This window comes from Sturnira hondurensis, unplaced genomic scaffold, assembly GCF_014824575.4.
Source record: "Sturnira hondurensis isolate 20B ecotype Veracruz unplaced genomic scaffold, ASM1482457v3 Scaffold0022319, whole genome shotgun sequence".
Lineage (NCBI taxonomy): Eukaryota > Metazoa > Chordata > Mammalia > Chiroptera > Phyllostomidae > Sturnira > Sturnira hondurensis.
Window position 1 is genome coordinate 553,105 of NW_028094950.1, and position 12,651 is coordinate 565,755.

The following is a 12,651-nucleotide window of genomic DNA, read 5'->3' on the forward strand; positions in this document are numbered from 1 at the left end:
CTGAACTCCATGCAGATTTCCTCCCACGGGGAAAGGAAAGGTCTGCCCCTTGGAGGGAAAAGAAAGGTTTTTCCCTTGGAGACGCCCCCAGACCATCAAGTCCGCGTCATGAGTAGCCGTGCTGCCCCTTCCGACTTGCTTCGTCTTAATTCGCAGCTTCGGTTTCCCTGTGTTCAAGTGATTTTCTCGAAGAAAGTTCAGACCCTTCTGACCGAGGACTTGGAAAGTCAGCGTGTAGCTGTCACAGGCAGAAGCGCAGACTTTGCTTTTCTGAGTCGCCCTGATCTCGGTATTTCCAATCCAACGAGCAGGTAAAGCTATTCTGACACACGCCCTGACTGGCGTGGCTCAGTGGGATGGGCCGCTGGTTAGGTTCCCGGCCAGGGCAGGTGCCTGGGTCGCAGGTTTGGTCCCTAGCTGGGATGTGTGCCGGAGGTGCAGGGGAGACAGCTGATAAATGTTTCTCTCACGCATCCATGCTTCTCTCCCTCTCTTTCTCCCTCCCTTCCCCTCTCTGTAAAAATAAATTTTTGAAAAATCTTAAAAAAGAATTTGGACACATTTTTCCTTCTTAGCCAGAATTATGAAGACCATTTCCCTCGTAAAATTTCTTCAAATGCAAGTTTTCAGAGATTGTTATTGATTTTTTTTTTGCATACTAGGAAGCGACCCCTGATTTTCTGAGGAAGAACAAATGATACCTTCTGCACAAACTACCAAACTCCTTTGTGTTCTAAACACTTGGGTCTCCGGGGGGGGGTGGTGGTTTCTGTCCGTGAAGAGGTTTCGTGTTCTCCGGTCACCCTACGTCACGCCTGCATTGGTGTATCCTTGGGTTGCCTGGATTTCCTATTCTCAGTGTTTCCTCCTCTCCCCACACCCAAGAAGACACTTAGTTGACTGATTATAGAATCACGAGGTTGGTAATAATTCCATTTCTCCCTCTGACTTTGAACTTAAGTGTTCCAATTACTTTGTCGCCTGATCCTAATAAGTCAGCAGCGTACCAATGCCTGCCTTGATATTTCTGAAGTATACAGGGTGTGATTAGCACGGGGCTAGATCATTAGGAAGCAGAGTTGAAAGCCAGTGAGCAAAATCATCGCTCGCTTTATGCAAAACTGCCTGTTCGGTGAACTTACAAGGTTACTATGATCCTAGGGACACTCAGTGCTGTGACTAAATGCACACGGCGCTGGAGAAAGCCTCTGATGCTCCAGAACCTTCTGCTTTCAGCTACTAGGGGAAAAGAAGAGATCACAGAAGACAGGCCCATTCCGAAACCTAAAGTCTTACAGTCTGTCTGAGCCAAAGATAACTGAAAACACACACGAAAAAATCTTTTAATAATATGTAGTAGGGAAAAAAAGGGAGGGGAGGAGGAAAGAAGGAAGGAAGGTAGGAAGGAGGGAAAACCCTTAGTCAAGTCTGGCTGGACTGGATTGATGTCTCTGGGCCACAAAGCAAGGCAGCTTTACTGTACGCCTGCAGGAAGAAAAAAAATACCCATGCACACACACACAGCAAATGAGATGCTAAAAAACGCCATTAGCATCAGAGGTGTTATTTGGGTCTATTAAAAAAATTGAACCCCTTTAAAACGGTGTGTAATGAGGAATTGCGTCAACTTTTGGGAACTAGAAGGGGGAAAAAAGGAAATGCTTTACACGAGAATGATTTGCAGCCAAATCAATTGATAAACGAAAGAAAAAAGGATGGCACAACCGAAATCAATGCCAAAGATTTATAAGGTTGACTAAGTAAACAAAGATGGAATGGATCACCATGGAAATGCATGAATATTGAAACAGGCGAGATTTGAATAGACTAAGGATATGCTGCACGTCGACTGACAGGTGTGGACAACAACTGCCACACGCATGCACACCGGCAGCCACACTTCTAACACGTTCATTCCTAGAAAACAGAAGCTGGATTTCAAGGGTGCATTTAATAAGAGCTTAAAAGCAGAACGCATGTTTTTTTTTTTTTTAATCTTAAAGGAACTGACTGGATTCTCACCCACTTGAAATATAAGAAAGGTTTCATCCATTTGCTTTCTGGTTATGAGGACCTGCAGTTGGCAGAAGTCATTCTCTGGGGCTCTACTAGCAGTCTTTGTTCCAATAAACCTCTCGAAAAACTGAATTCTCAGTCTTGCTTATCTTCCGCGCTGAGTACCTGAAGTATGACCACCACTCATTAGAAACATAATTAAAAAGACACAACACTAGATTCCTTCCCTCATCACAGACAGATGAAAACCAATAACCCTTAATCTATTTGTTACCATGGCTACCATAGGATATTTTATTTCAGTACAACTCCAGGTATTTCGTTCGGATTGTTGCTTGCAAATGAAAGTTGGAGACCTATAAATCTCTGTTAACGGTGCTAGGGATGGAGAGACGGCGTAGAAGAAAATGTGTTTCTTAATCACGGACAAATATGGTTTATTAGATGCTTGTACAGAAAAGTTATTCGAATTGGTTAAATGCAGCAGCCCATAAACCAATTTAAATGCCATTAAATTCACAGAGAGTTTAAGGGCACAAATGCTAGTAATCCCCTGATTTACAGCAGGACGATAAATCAAGTGCACTCAGACTAATGGGTGGGTCAGAGCCTATATTCGTCAGCAGCACCCCACTCTGTACCTGTATAAGCATCTGGAATATGTGACTTACTCAGACGCATCCATACCAGCCCGGTGAACGCCGTGAAGTGTTCACCGATGAGTTAGCAGACATTTCTTACCAGTCTCAAGATGAGCAATCTATAGAACCGTTCGCCACCAACCCCACCAAAGAGTGAAAAAGTTAGCTCTGAACACACCCAATATAATTTTTGACCCTTATAATTTGTAAGGTTAAAAATCAGGAGTGAAGTGTGGTAGTTAAATCCGCGGTCATGTGTCCTAAACCAAAATAATTCTTTAACTCGGCCGTCCCAGAGCTGAGTAAGAGATCAGGCCACCGGGCATGGGAAAGACTCTGTAGAGACAGAAGACTTCAAAGAGACTGAAATTAGGGTAAAGACAGCCGTAAACAGGACAGACCTGTCACCGCAGGAGGAGTCTAGGTCCCAGCGTAACTCAGCTGACAAGAGGCTGGAGCCTGCAGCAGTGGAGCCTGCAAGTCCCTGAGCTGACGAAGTGGAAGTTTCTCGGGCAGCCGCAGCTCCACATCCTCAGCGGTGCGTCCCTCCAAGCGCCGAGGTCTCGCCTAATGCTACATAAATACCTGCGTCCACGATTCGCCCCGGGGCGCGCTGTGGCGCAAGCACGGTAGGGAGGGAGGAGAGCGTTTGCAGAGAGGCAGAGATGGCAGAGGCGGCGGCTCCTCACCCATCAACATCCCCGGGGACCCGCGGGAGGACCCGACAACTGCCCACGTCTACCGCTGGGTTCCAGAGCCTAGAAATGACAACTAGCTTCTCAGCTGGCATCAGAGACTCGCGCTTTGCCCCCTTCCCCTCCTGCGTGACAGAGGCAGCAGGCTGGCAGCGAGTCACCGCCTTCCCCAGCCAGCGCAGACCCGAGCTGCCTCGGATCTACCCCGGCTCTGGGTTCTGCTCTCTCGGCACCGGGCGAGTGCGCCCCTTCCCTTGGGGCCCGGAGTCGGGGATGACCCAAGCCCTCACCTGCGCTACGACCCACTGCAGACAACCCTCAGCCCGCTCCAGGCCCGCGAGACCCGGACGTGAGCCCTCGGCCACCCCGCACCCCCGCGGCAGTCGGGGTGCGCACTACACTCTCACATTGCACATCTCCGCGTCCACGCTATCCCACACATAAACAACCCCTCCCCACCTGACACCACGTCCTCACCATCAACGTACGCTCTCCTTTGCCCCCAACAAGGTGGCACCCACAGGGTGTTAAGGGAAAGAGGGTCACAACAAGGTCTGTGCGGGGTCCCCTCCCGATGGTTTTCAAGCTCCTCTACCTCGAAAGTTACTTGGGATTGAGTAAAGAGACCCAATTTCCAACTGCGGGGTCTGAGGACAGGAAGGGGCAGAAACCCTAACCTGGCTTCTCATTGCACAGAGGCGCGCATCTTCCAAAAAGGCAGGGTGCACGGCTGTCCCCAGGGTCCAGCCTTCGGGTGCTTCCTCCTGGACCCTAGCCCGGCTCGGGCCCTGGGCCTCTCGGGGGAGGTGGCCTGAAGAGGGACCCGCGCTGCCGGGCCCAGCCAAGGGACTGCCCCGGGGCCGGGGGTCACTCGCTTCCAGCATCCTCGACCACCGCGACATTGGCCCGGGGCAGCCCCAGGGCACATATAACCGGGAGCAGGAAGTTTTTTCCCCCCCGTTTCCCCCCCACTGGAGCAGCGCAGGCGCAAGGGCTCCTGCAGCCTGGCGAGTCCAGACTCCGGGGCTCCTGCGCCGCCGCCGCCGCGGGAGCCGAGCCCAGCGTTCCGGGTTCTTGGGCCCCGCTCCCAAGCCCTGCGCGGCCCCGCACAGCGGCCAGGACCCCGGGTCCCTGGCGCCGCATCCGTGGCGCTCTAGCTTAGCTCTTACCTCCTGCCGCGCGGCTCCGGCCCCGGCCCAACGCGTCGAGAGCCGGGGATCGCGGGTGGGCGCAGGAGGGCTGGTGGATAGCAGACGGCGCCGGCGGGGAGCGGGAGCTGGGGCCGTTGGGGTCCTGGCCGGGAGAAACGGATCCAGGTCCACCTCCTCGCGTCCCTGCTCTTCCCTTCTTCCCCTTCTCCTCCTCCTCCTCCTCCTCCGCCGCCGCCGCCTCCCGGCAGCCCGGGGAGGATGCCCGGCGAGGGAAGTCAGTCCTTCCGCCTGTCAGCCTGCGCGGCTACGCGCGGCGCGGCGCGGCTCTCACCGAGGCGGCGGCGGCTCGGGCAGCATCGCCCCCGCCCTCTCCCCGCAGCCGCGGCGGCCGCGGGGCTGGGCTAGCTCCGGGCTCTGGGCTCGGGCTCCGGGCGGGGGCTGCGTTCAGGCTCGGCGGCGGCCGGGGCTGCGGGCGGGCGCTGCGGGGCCGGGGCCGGGGCCGGAGCTGCAGCAGGGTCCGCGGCGGCGGGGACGGCGGCGGCGCGGAGGCTGGCGCGGCCGCGGCGCGGGGACCATGCTCCCTTCTGGCTCGCTCCGCTTCGGGGACCGTCTGCTTTAGCTGGGAGGGAGGCGGGCTTCGGCGCGCAGCCAGGGGCGGGCGGAGCCAATCACGGGCGCCCGAGTGGGCGGGGGTGGCGGGTAGGGGAGGCGGGGCGCCCCCGGCCGGGCACAGGGCGCTGCTACCCGGGCCCCAGGGATCCCCCGCGGCCGCGCGCGGGGCCGGGGCTGAGTGCGGGCGGGTGTGTCCGCGGCGGTCCGCCGCCCCCGCCCCCCCGCTGTGGCTCCCGGCTCGCCGGCCCGGGGGCCGCGCCCGCAGATGCTCGGCGCGTGCCTCGGCGGCTCGGCTCGGGCCGCCCGCCCCGCCGGTCCGGGGTGGGGGGCTGGACCGGGGCGAGCTCTGCGTCTGCTCCCAACACCTGAGGAAACTGGCAGAAAAGTTTGAGAACGAGAAGTCCGATCGTCGTTCAGTTTCCGCCCTCCCTCTGACACTGCAGCCACGGAAAGGAGCTGGAATTGTCCAAATCTCTGAAGACCACGGCTGGTCCTGCTCATCCCGACCGCCGACCGACCCTCTTCGCGCTGCGCCGACTCCGCCTCCCTCGCGGACTTCCCTGCTCACACCGACCCTCTGGAATCCGCACGACCTCTCCCTGTGAGCCGGCCCCCACTCCGGCCACACCAGCCTTGCGGGTCCGCACTGACCAGCCCTCCACCCCCAAGCCTTTCGCGCAGTCTACACGGACTTTCTTAGTCCCACCACCTCTGTGTCTACTCGTCCCGTCTACACAGACCCTGACTTCAACCCTAGCAGGAGGGCTGGAGGCCTGCGACGGCCCCCAGTGAAGGCTTCTCCTATACGCCAGAACTTTCATTTCAGCACCAGTTTCTAGATCCGCTAACTCTCTAGATCTGGTTTTTAATTCCCTGACTTCTTCCTCCGCCCTTCCCCTCCCCCATCTGGTTTTGAATTTCATTGGAAACGTCTATTACCCCTCCCCACTTCTGCACCCCTCCCCATCTAAATGTAAAGGCGTGTGGACTTCCACCCCGCTCCCACCGCACCTCCCTCCACTCCCTCTGGCAGTGCCGCTGAGGCCTGAGCCTGGGTGTCAATGGTGTGCGGGTGGGGCGGGGGCGGGTGGGTGGGTTAGGTACCCGGCCCCTGGCTCGGGCTCTAACTGGGAGGAGCCGGCCCGGGGCGGGCTCTGCAGGCCCCGCCCCCATCTGCCCAGCAGCTCCAGGACTTGGTGGGTAAATCCTTTTCTCTCAGCTCCTGTGATGTCTGAATCCTGGGCTCTGCTCTCCTTGGCTGTGAACTCAGTGCAGGGATTGTGTCTTCTCTAATATCTTGTAGGAAGCAGAGGACAGTGTGGCGGCTGATAAATAATAAATAAAAATAATCTACTGAAGGTAGCAGGAGGACAATCAGAGAAAGGGAATGAGGACACCAGGGAAATGGCCCATTGGTGTGAGAGTAACTGCATTTCCTGTAAAAAAAAAAAATCGAATGAAGTTTTGGTGTGTGAAGCCTGGGGACAGGGGAGGCGACAGGGCCAAACACTGCAGAGAGGAATCCACCCTTGATGATAGGGTCAGCCAGGAAAAGTGGTGTGTCATGAAGAGGGGGGTGACAGGGAGGGGCCTTGAAAGGGGAGCAGTTGGCAGTGGAGAGGGGAAAGGTTGTCGAGGATCCTGGAACACCCGAATGGGAACAATAGATGTGATTCGAATGCTAAGTCCGGAAAATGACTGAAGAGTAATGTAGGCAGGAAAAGGGAGAAGGGAGAAAAGAGGGATTCCTTGGGATTTTCTAAAGATACACAGGCACCATATCAAGCAACTCAAGGCAGAGAGAAGGCAAAAAAGGGGGGGGGCACAGGTGAGTCAGTCTGCATTCCTGTCCCCCGAAACGAGCTGCACGGATGCACCAACTGCGAGCACGCGGAACACACCCTCTACGTTCTGGAGCGCCGCGTAAGACAGCTGAAAGTACGCAACCTGAAAGTCTGTCCGAGGTCTGCAGGGTCACGGAGGCGCTGCGATCTGGCAATCTGAATCAGTCACGATGTTTTGCAGATCATTGTGAATGGTCCCCAAGTGAAAGAAGGAACTGTGCATCCAAGAATCTTTCCTCGGCCACGTCTCTGGTGCAGGTGTGAGGATGGACCCTCCCCGTTTCCAAGCTGGTGTTACCAGAACAGAGAGGCTGCGCTGAGCCCGCGTCCACACCGAGGAGGGCCTCCTGTGGCCTAGGTGATGCTAAGGGTGCTGGCCCTGGGCCTTGCAATGCCTCTGGGGATGGAGCTTGGCAACAGCTCACCCGGGCTGCCAGCTCATCACACAGAACAAGGAGATCTGTGTGAATTAGAGTAACGGTGGGCTTGTCTACCCTCTCCTCACCCCACCCTTCTTTCATCCCAGAGCCTGAACACAAGAATTCCCAGAGGTTGAAGCCAAGATCCTCCTCTGCAGCGGGGCTCCACCTCGCTGGGAGCAGCTGGGTTGGGACACAGCCGCTGCGGAAGGGTTGGTCTGGACGTGGGCACCGCTTCACCGGGAGCACCCTTGTTCAAGTCACCTACCCCGATCGCGCCCCTCTCCCCCAGTGTCTTGGACACGTACTGGAACTGTATGGGTAACGGATCTCCTCTCTTGCTGGGATCTACGGTGTGTTCTGGGTTACTCACTGCCCTGCTCTATGGTAATGGGGTATGGTCCCTGCTTGGCATTATCACACCATACACGGGATTTGTTGAGTATTGCACAGGGGAACTTTTTCAGCCCTTGTCAAAGATTTCACCACAAAACACAGGATCAGCGCAGTGAACTGTGCCTTAGAAGCTCTACCACCCCCCATGCCCCCAACCTGTGTCCCCACCAGAATGCCCCAAGCTGGGCTTTGGATCAGGACTAATGTATACTCCCCGAGCAGAGGGGTTCCGGGGGAGTGGACTTGCGATGCACAGGGAAGTAGATTGAAGAGCTCCGGAAGATCCAGTCCTGGCTCAGACTACAGACCATTGTTTGTACAGTCCATCAGACTAGGGCGTTGTGCTGGGAACACTAAGGCTGTCACCTAGAGAGGCACCGAGGGAAGCCACGCCAGGCCTGCCTGGGAGTGCCACACTCGCCCACTGTGGCTGAGATGGACTCGGCTCCTTGTTTGCCTTAGTAATAATAATCATGAGAAAGTGATCATTTATTCAGTAGCTACTACATGCCAAGCATTGTACCAGGTATTCTACACACAGTACCTTATTAATCATCACAGCAACCTATGGAATTAGTATCATCAGTCCCAAAGGCTGAGTCATAGAGAGGGTGGGTGATCTTCCACAGTCCCACGGCCACTAAGTGGCCGAGCTGGAGTTTGAGCCTGGTTGGTTCCAAAGCCTCTGGTCTTTTCAACACACTCAACGCACGAAGGCAATTTCTTTTGTCATTAGCCCAGTGCTTTTCCCTTTGAGCAGCCGCAGTGGATGCTGACTTTGCCTTTTGTCAGCAGCCAGGACTGAACCCAGGACTGGAAATCGGTCTTAGGGTACAGAGGACTGATGCGGAAGAGGGGAAAGCACTGCTTTGATTACTGACCGCACAGGTCACTTGGAAGGGTGGACATCTCATCAGAAGCCCTCAGGCCGGAGAGGACATCTGTTTCCAGGCTCACAGTGGGCGGAAACGGAGCAGGAGCCAGCCTCTCTGCCGGATGGGGTTTTGTGTTTGCTGTTTTGTCTTTCTAACACTGTGCTTCACTAAAACCACCCCCATTTGGCCTCAAAAGCATTAATAAATCCTACAGAAGTCATTGTCCCTCCAGTGGTGAGTCAATCCATAAAAATCTATTTAGCACCTACTGTGTGCCCAGCCTTTCAACTTCACGGTGTTGATTAAAGCAGGAAGTAAGAAGTCACAGCTGCTGAATTTTCACCGCAGCCACCCTGCTCTGAGCTGTGTCACAAAGGCCCACACTAATCAATCAGCCATTTGCTGAGAACCTCCTGCGAGCTCAGCTCTGTGCCAAGTGCTCTCAGGGACACGGGGACCGTGTAAGGTGGTTTCCACTCTGTTCTGTTTTACTCTGCCTCTTCTTCAAGAGGGATCGAGGCAGCCAAAAGCAGTACTTGGCTGTTGTTCTTGACAGAAGTTAAGGTAACAAAAGTCGTTATCGAGAAACATAATGTTGTGCTCAGTTGTGAGGACACAGGGGATGATTGGTAAGGGCTGGGCTGCTCAGGATGTCTTCCTGGAGGAGGCAGGTCTCAGGTGGGACCACGGGAACCTGGACAGGCCAAGGGGAAGGTCCGGGCCTCCTAGGAGGCGTGGCGTGGAGGGTCCCTAGCTGGGGGATTCATTGTGGCATCATTCCTTCTGACACACAACTCATTAACAGTCACTTCCTTAGGGTGAAAATAAAGGTGTATTTACCTCCTTTGCCCAAATCAGTGAGCTGTTAGGTTCTAAGATTCAGAATGAAACCAGTTGTATCTTTTTTTGGCATTCTCAGGCATTCAGCACCTTTTTTTCTTTAGCGCCTGTTTGCAGGTGGCAGGAGTGTTAATGAGACAGAGCCAGGAACAATTTCCCTGGGTGGTTCTGACTCCTGAACTGACAGGCAACACGGCCGGGGCGTTTGCAGAGAGGGGCATCTACTCTCCCCATTGATAAAGTCATCCTCCATCCGTGGGGGTGGAAGGGACGGGCTTAATGGTGGCTCGATACATATTTATCGGGTGTTGTCTTGTTCACTTTCGTTTTTGATGCTCCAGAAGAAGCCAGTGTTTTTCTGTGAGACGTGCTGAGAGGAGACCCAGATGTCTGAGCGATAGGTTGTAAGGAAGATTGTGTTTGGGTGTCAGAGCGTTCTCTCACTCACTGAGGCAGGTTCACAAAAAGGAAAATTCAGGAGACTTTTGGGAGAAGATTGAGTGCTTATCATCCTTTGCATAAACATGTTTTTTAAACTGTTTTGAAGGATAAGGAGGGAAGGGGCTGGTCTGTTTCCTGTTTGGCCCCAGAATCCCGTGGTGCCACTGCCGGTCAGCAGGGGGACCATGCCATTGGTGTGGCTATCTGAAGGCCTGAATTGGGCTAGAGGCAGGGCAATGAGCATCCACCCAGGGCAGGTGACCGCCCTGCCCTGACTGTCTCTAGGAGAGAGGCTCTCAGGCTCTCTGCCCTCCGCTGGGACTCAGGATGCCCTGAGAGAGGGTCTCAGTCCGTGTGGGCTGTCGGGGACGGCAACGCAGAGCCTTTGGCAGCACATCTCATTTCCATCAGCTATTTAATGATTGCTGCCAGGTCCAGGTGCTATTGCAGGAGTTATTGTTTATTTCCGCATCTCCAAAGCTGAGGCTGCCTGTCATGTTCACAAGCAAAAGGCAGCACCCCACCAGGGAACACCTTCGCCATTCTTCCCCGGGAAGGAGTTACTGGGAATCAAGCTTCAGGCACTCTCGGGGGTTGAGATACATCTGTAGCATGAAGTATCTAATGCATTCAGCTCTTTTGGGTCCTAGGGAAAATGTGGCCCTGTATTTCATCTTCACATTTATCCTGCTAGAATTTGTGAAGTTGCATACGCTTTCTGTGTAGTGGGCCCGGGGGGGGGAGAAGTTATGAGGTTCTGCCCAGTAGAAACATGGTGGTCAGCACACGGGCCCCTGAAGCACTGTCCCCGGGGAACCAGAGGGACAAGGAAGTGAAAGGCCATCGGGCCTGGACTCAAGGTACCCTACTGAATCGTTACCAAGGGTCTTAAAAAAAGCAGGAGGCTACAGTAAAAGTCACCATCTGGTCCAGGTGCATCTTGGGGTAAGAAAAGACAACCTATGAAAATCTGAAATGATAAAACAGAAGGATTTGCTAGTTTGCATTACAAAAGGAGGCACCGGCTTCCCACAAGTGCAGCTTTCCCCTTTGATACTTAATCTGTGGTTGATTCATTAGAAGTTCCGTTCATCGGCAACGAGTCAGAAATGCATTCATTTATTTTTATTTATTTAAGACATGTCACCTACCGACTTTCAAGAGGTCTGGAGCAGCTAACAGGTTAAAATGTGGGGCCAGAGCAGCTGTTAGGAGTGACACAGAACACACGCTACCCAGAGGAGGGGGGCGGGGTGGGAGGCAGCAAGCCTTCAACGTGAAAAGGTTCTGAGGGGGAGAAAAGGGCACGTGAGCCGGGTTACCTGATTGTGTAAAGGAAGGTGCATTTGTATCAGGTCATAAAAGATGTTTTGAATAGAAATTGCTTAAAAAATCAGAGGCTGTTGTAAGTGGAAGAATGTAGTATTGTCGAGATAAAAGGTTTCTCTTTTCGACTTTTGGAGACAAATGCTAAATGGGGAAAAGTGTAACATTACGGGCCTGTTAACATTTTTTCACTCCTTCTAAACCTTTGAAAAATATTTACCAGGCGACTTCATTAAAAAATCTTCTATCTTTTGTAGATCTCCTTATTGCCAGAGCAGGGAAAGGGTTGCAGATCAGACACATTTTCTTGAGGAGGCTGTGAATTTTCTTAGAAAGCGTCAGGGATCCTCTAGCTAAGGAGGATGAAGTCCAAACTTTTGATAATGTCAATGCAGCTTTAGGTCAATTTCCAAATTGGCTGGAGAGTTTTAGTTCACGTAAAATTTTCCTAGAAGCAACCAGAACTTCCACGTTACAATAGGTGGGTTTAGCAAAGCCTAGGAGGGCTCGGGAAGATGCAGAACAATATTTGGAATCTGAGATATTTATATGTCAATCTGCCGAGAAATCCTATTAAACCAAATGAAAGATTCCATGAGGGCTGCAGGGACGACCTCATCGTGATCATCAAGGCTGTTTCCCTGGAATCAAGACAAACATGTAGCAGCAGATGCATGTGTTGTTCGAAAGCAACAGGATTGTTAGTTGGGCCGACGGAATATAAAATAATGATGTCCTGCTGATGAAAATATCAACAAGAGCTGACAGTAGTGTAGCACTTCCTATGCGCTAGACATGATTCTAAGCCTTTAACTTAAAATTTTTAAAAATCATATGCCTTACGACAATTGATGAATTCGAAGTCTGACAAGACCCATCGGCTAGACGGTGGATATGATTGGCTCATTCTGAACACACAGCTCAAAGCCAGAGCGGGAGCTGGATGTCTGGTTGTGCCTTTTCACTACCAAAGCAAATACCGGCTGCCTTGCCCTGGTGAGCCCTGGGAATCCCCAGCAGATGGTTGTGCCTCCGATGCCACTGAAGTCAGACCTAAAGGAGACTAGAAGGTAAGATCAGAATGAGAGAGAGAAGCCCAATTGTATTAGTTATCTATGGCTGCGTAACAAATTTCCCCCAACCTCAGCAGCTCGAACAGCATTCATGATCTCACCCACTGTCCAAGGGTCAGTACAGCTGGGTGGTTCTCAGGAGGCTGAAGTCAGACATCATCCAGGGCTAGGGGCATCTGAAGGCTCCAGTGGGGCTGGAGGATTTCTTTCCAGGCTCATTCATGTGGCTGTTAGCTGGAGGCCTCAGCTCCTTGCTATACAGGTCTGGCTTAGGACATGGCAGCTGGTTTCTCCTTGAGCAGCCATGAGGAGAAAGCGTGGC

General features: G+C 53.4%; 1 protein-coding gene across 1 annotated transcript in view; it reads right to left on the minus strand.

Annotated features, from left to right (window-relative positions):
• KLHL29 (kelch like family member 29) overlaps positions 1-5,101 on the minus strand; it is a 272,918-nt gene extending 267,817 nt beyond the window's left edge. Inside the window, exon 1 of the mRNA XM_037035405.1 lies at positions 4,522-5,101. The gene's annotated coding sequence lies outside the window, so the exon portion shown is untranslated. The remainder of the gene's footprint in view (positions 1-4,521) is intronic.
• Between the last annotated feature and the right edge of the window lie 7,550 nt (positions 5,102-12,651).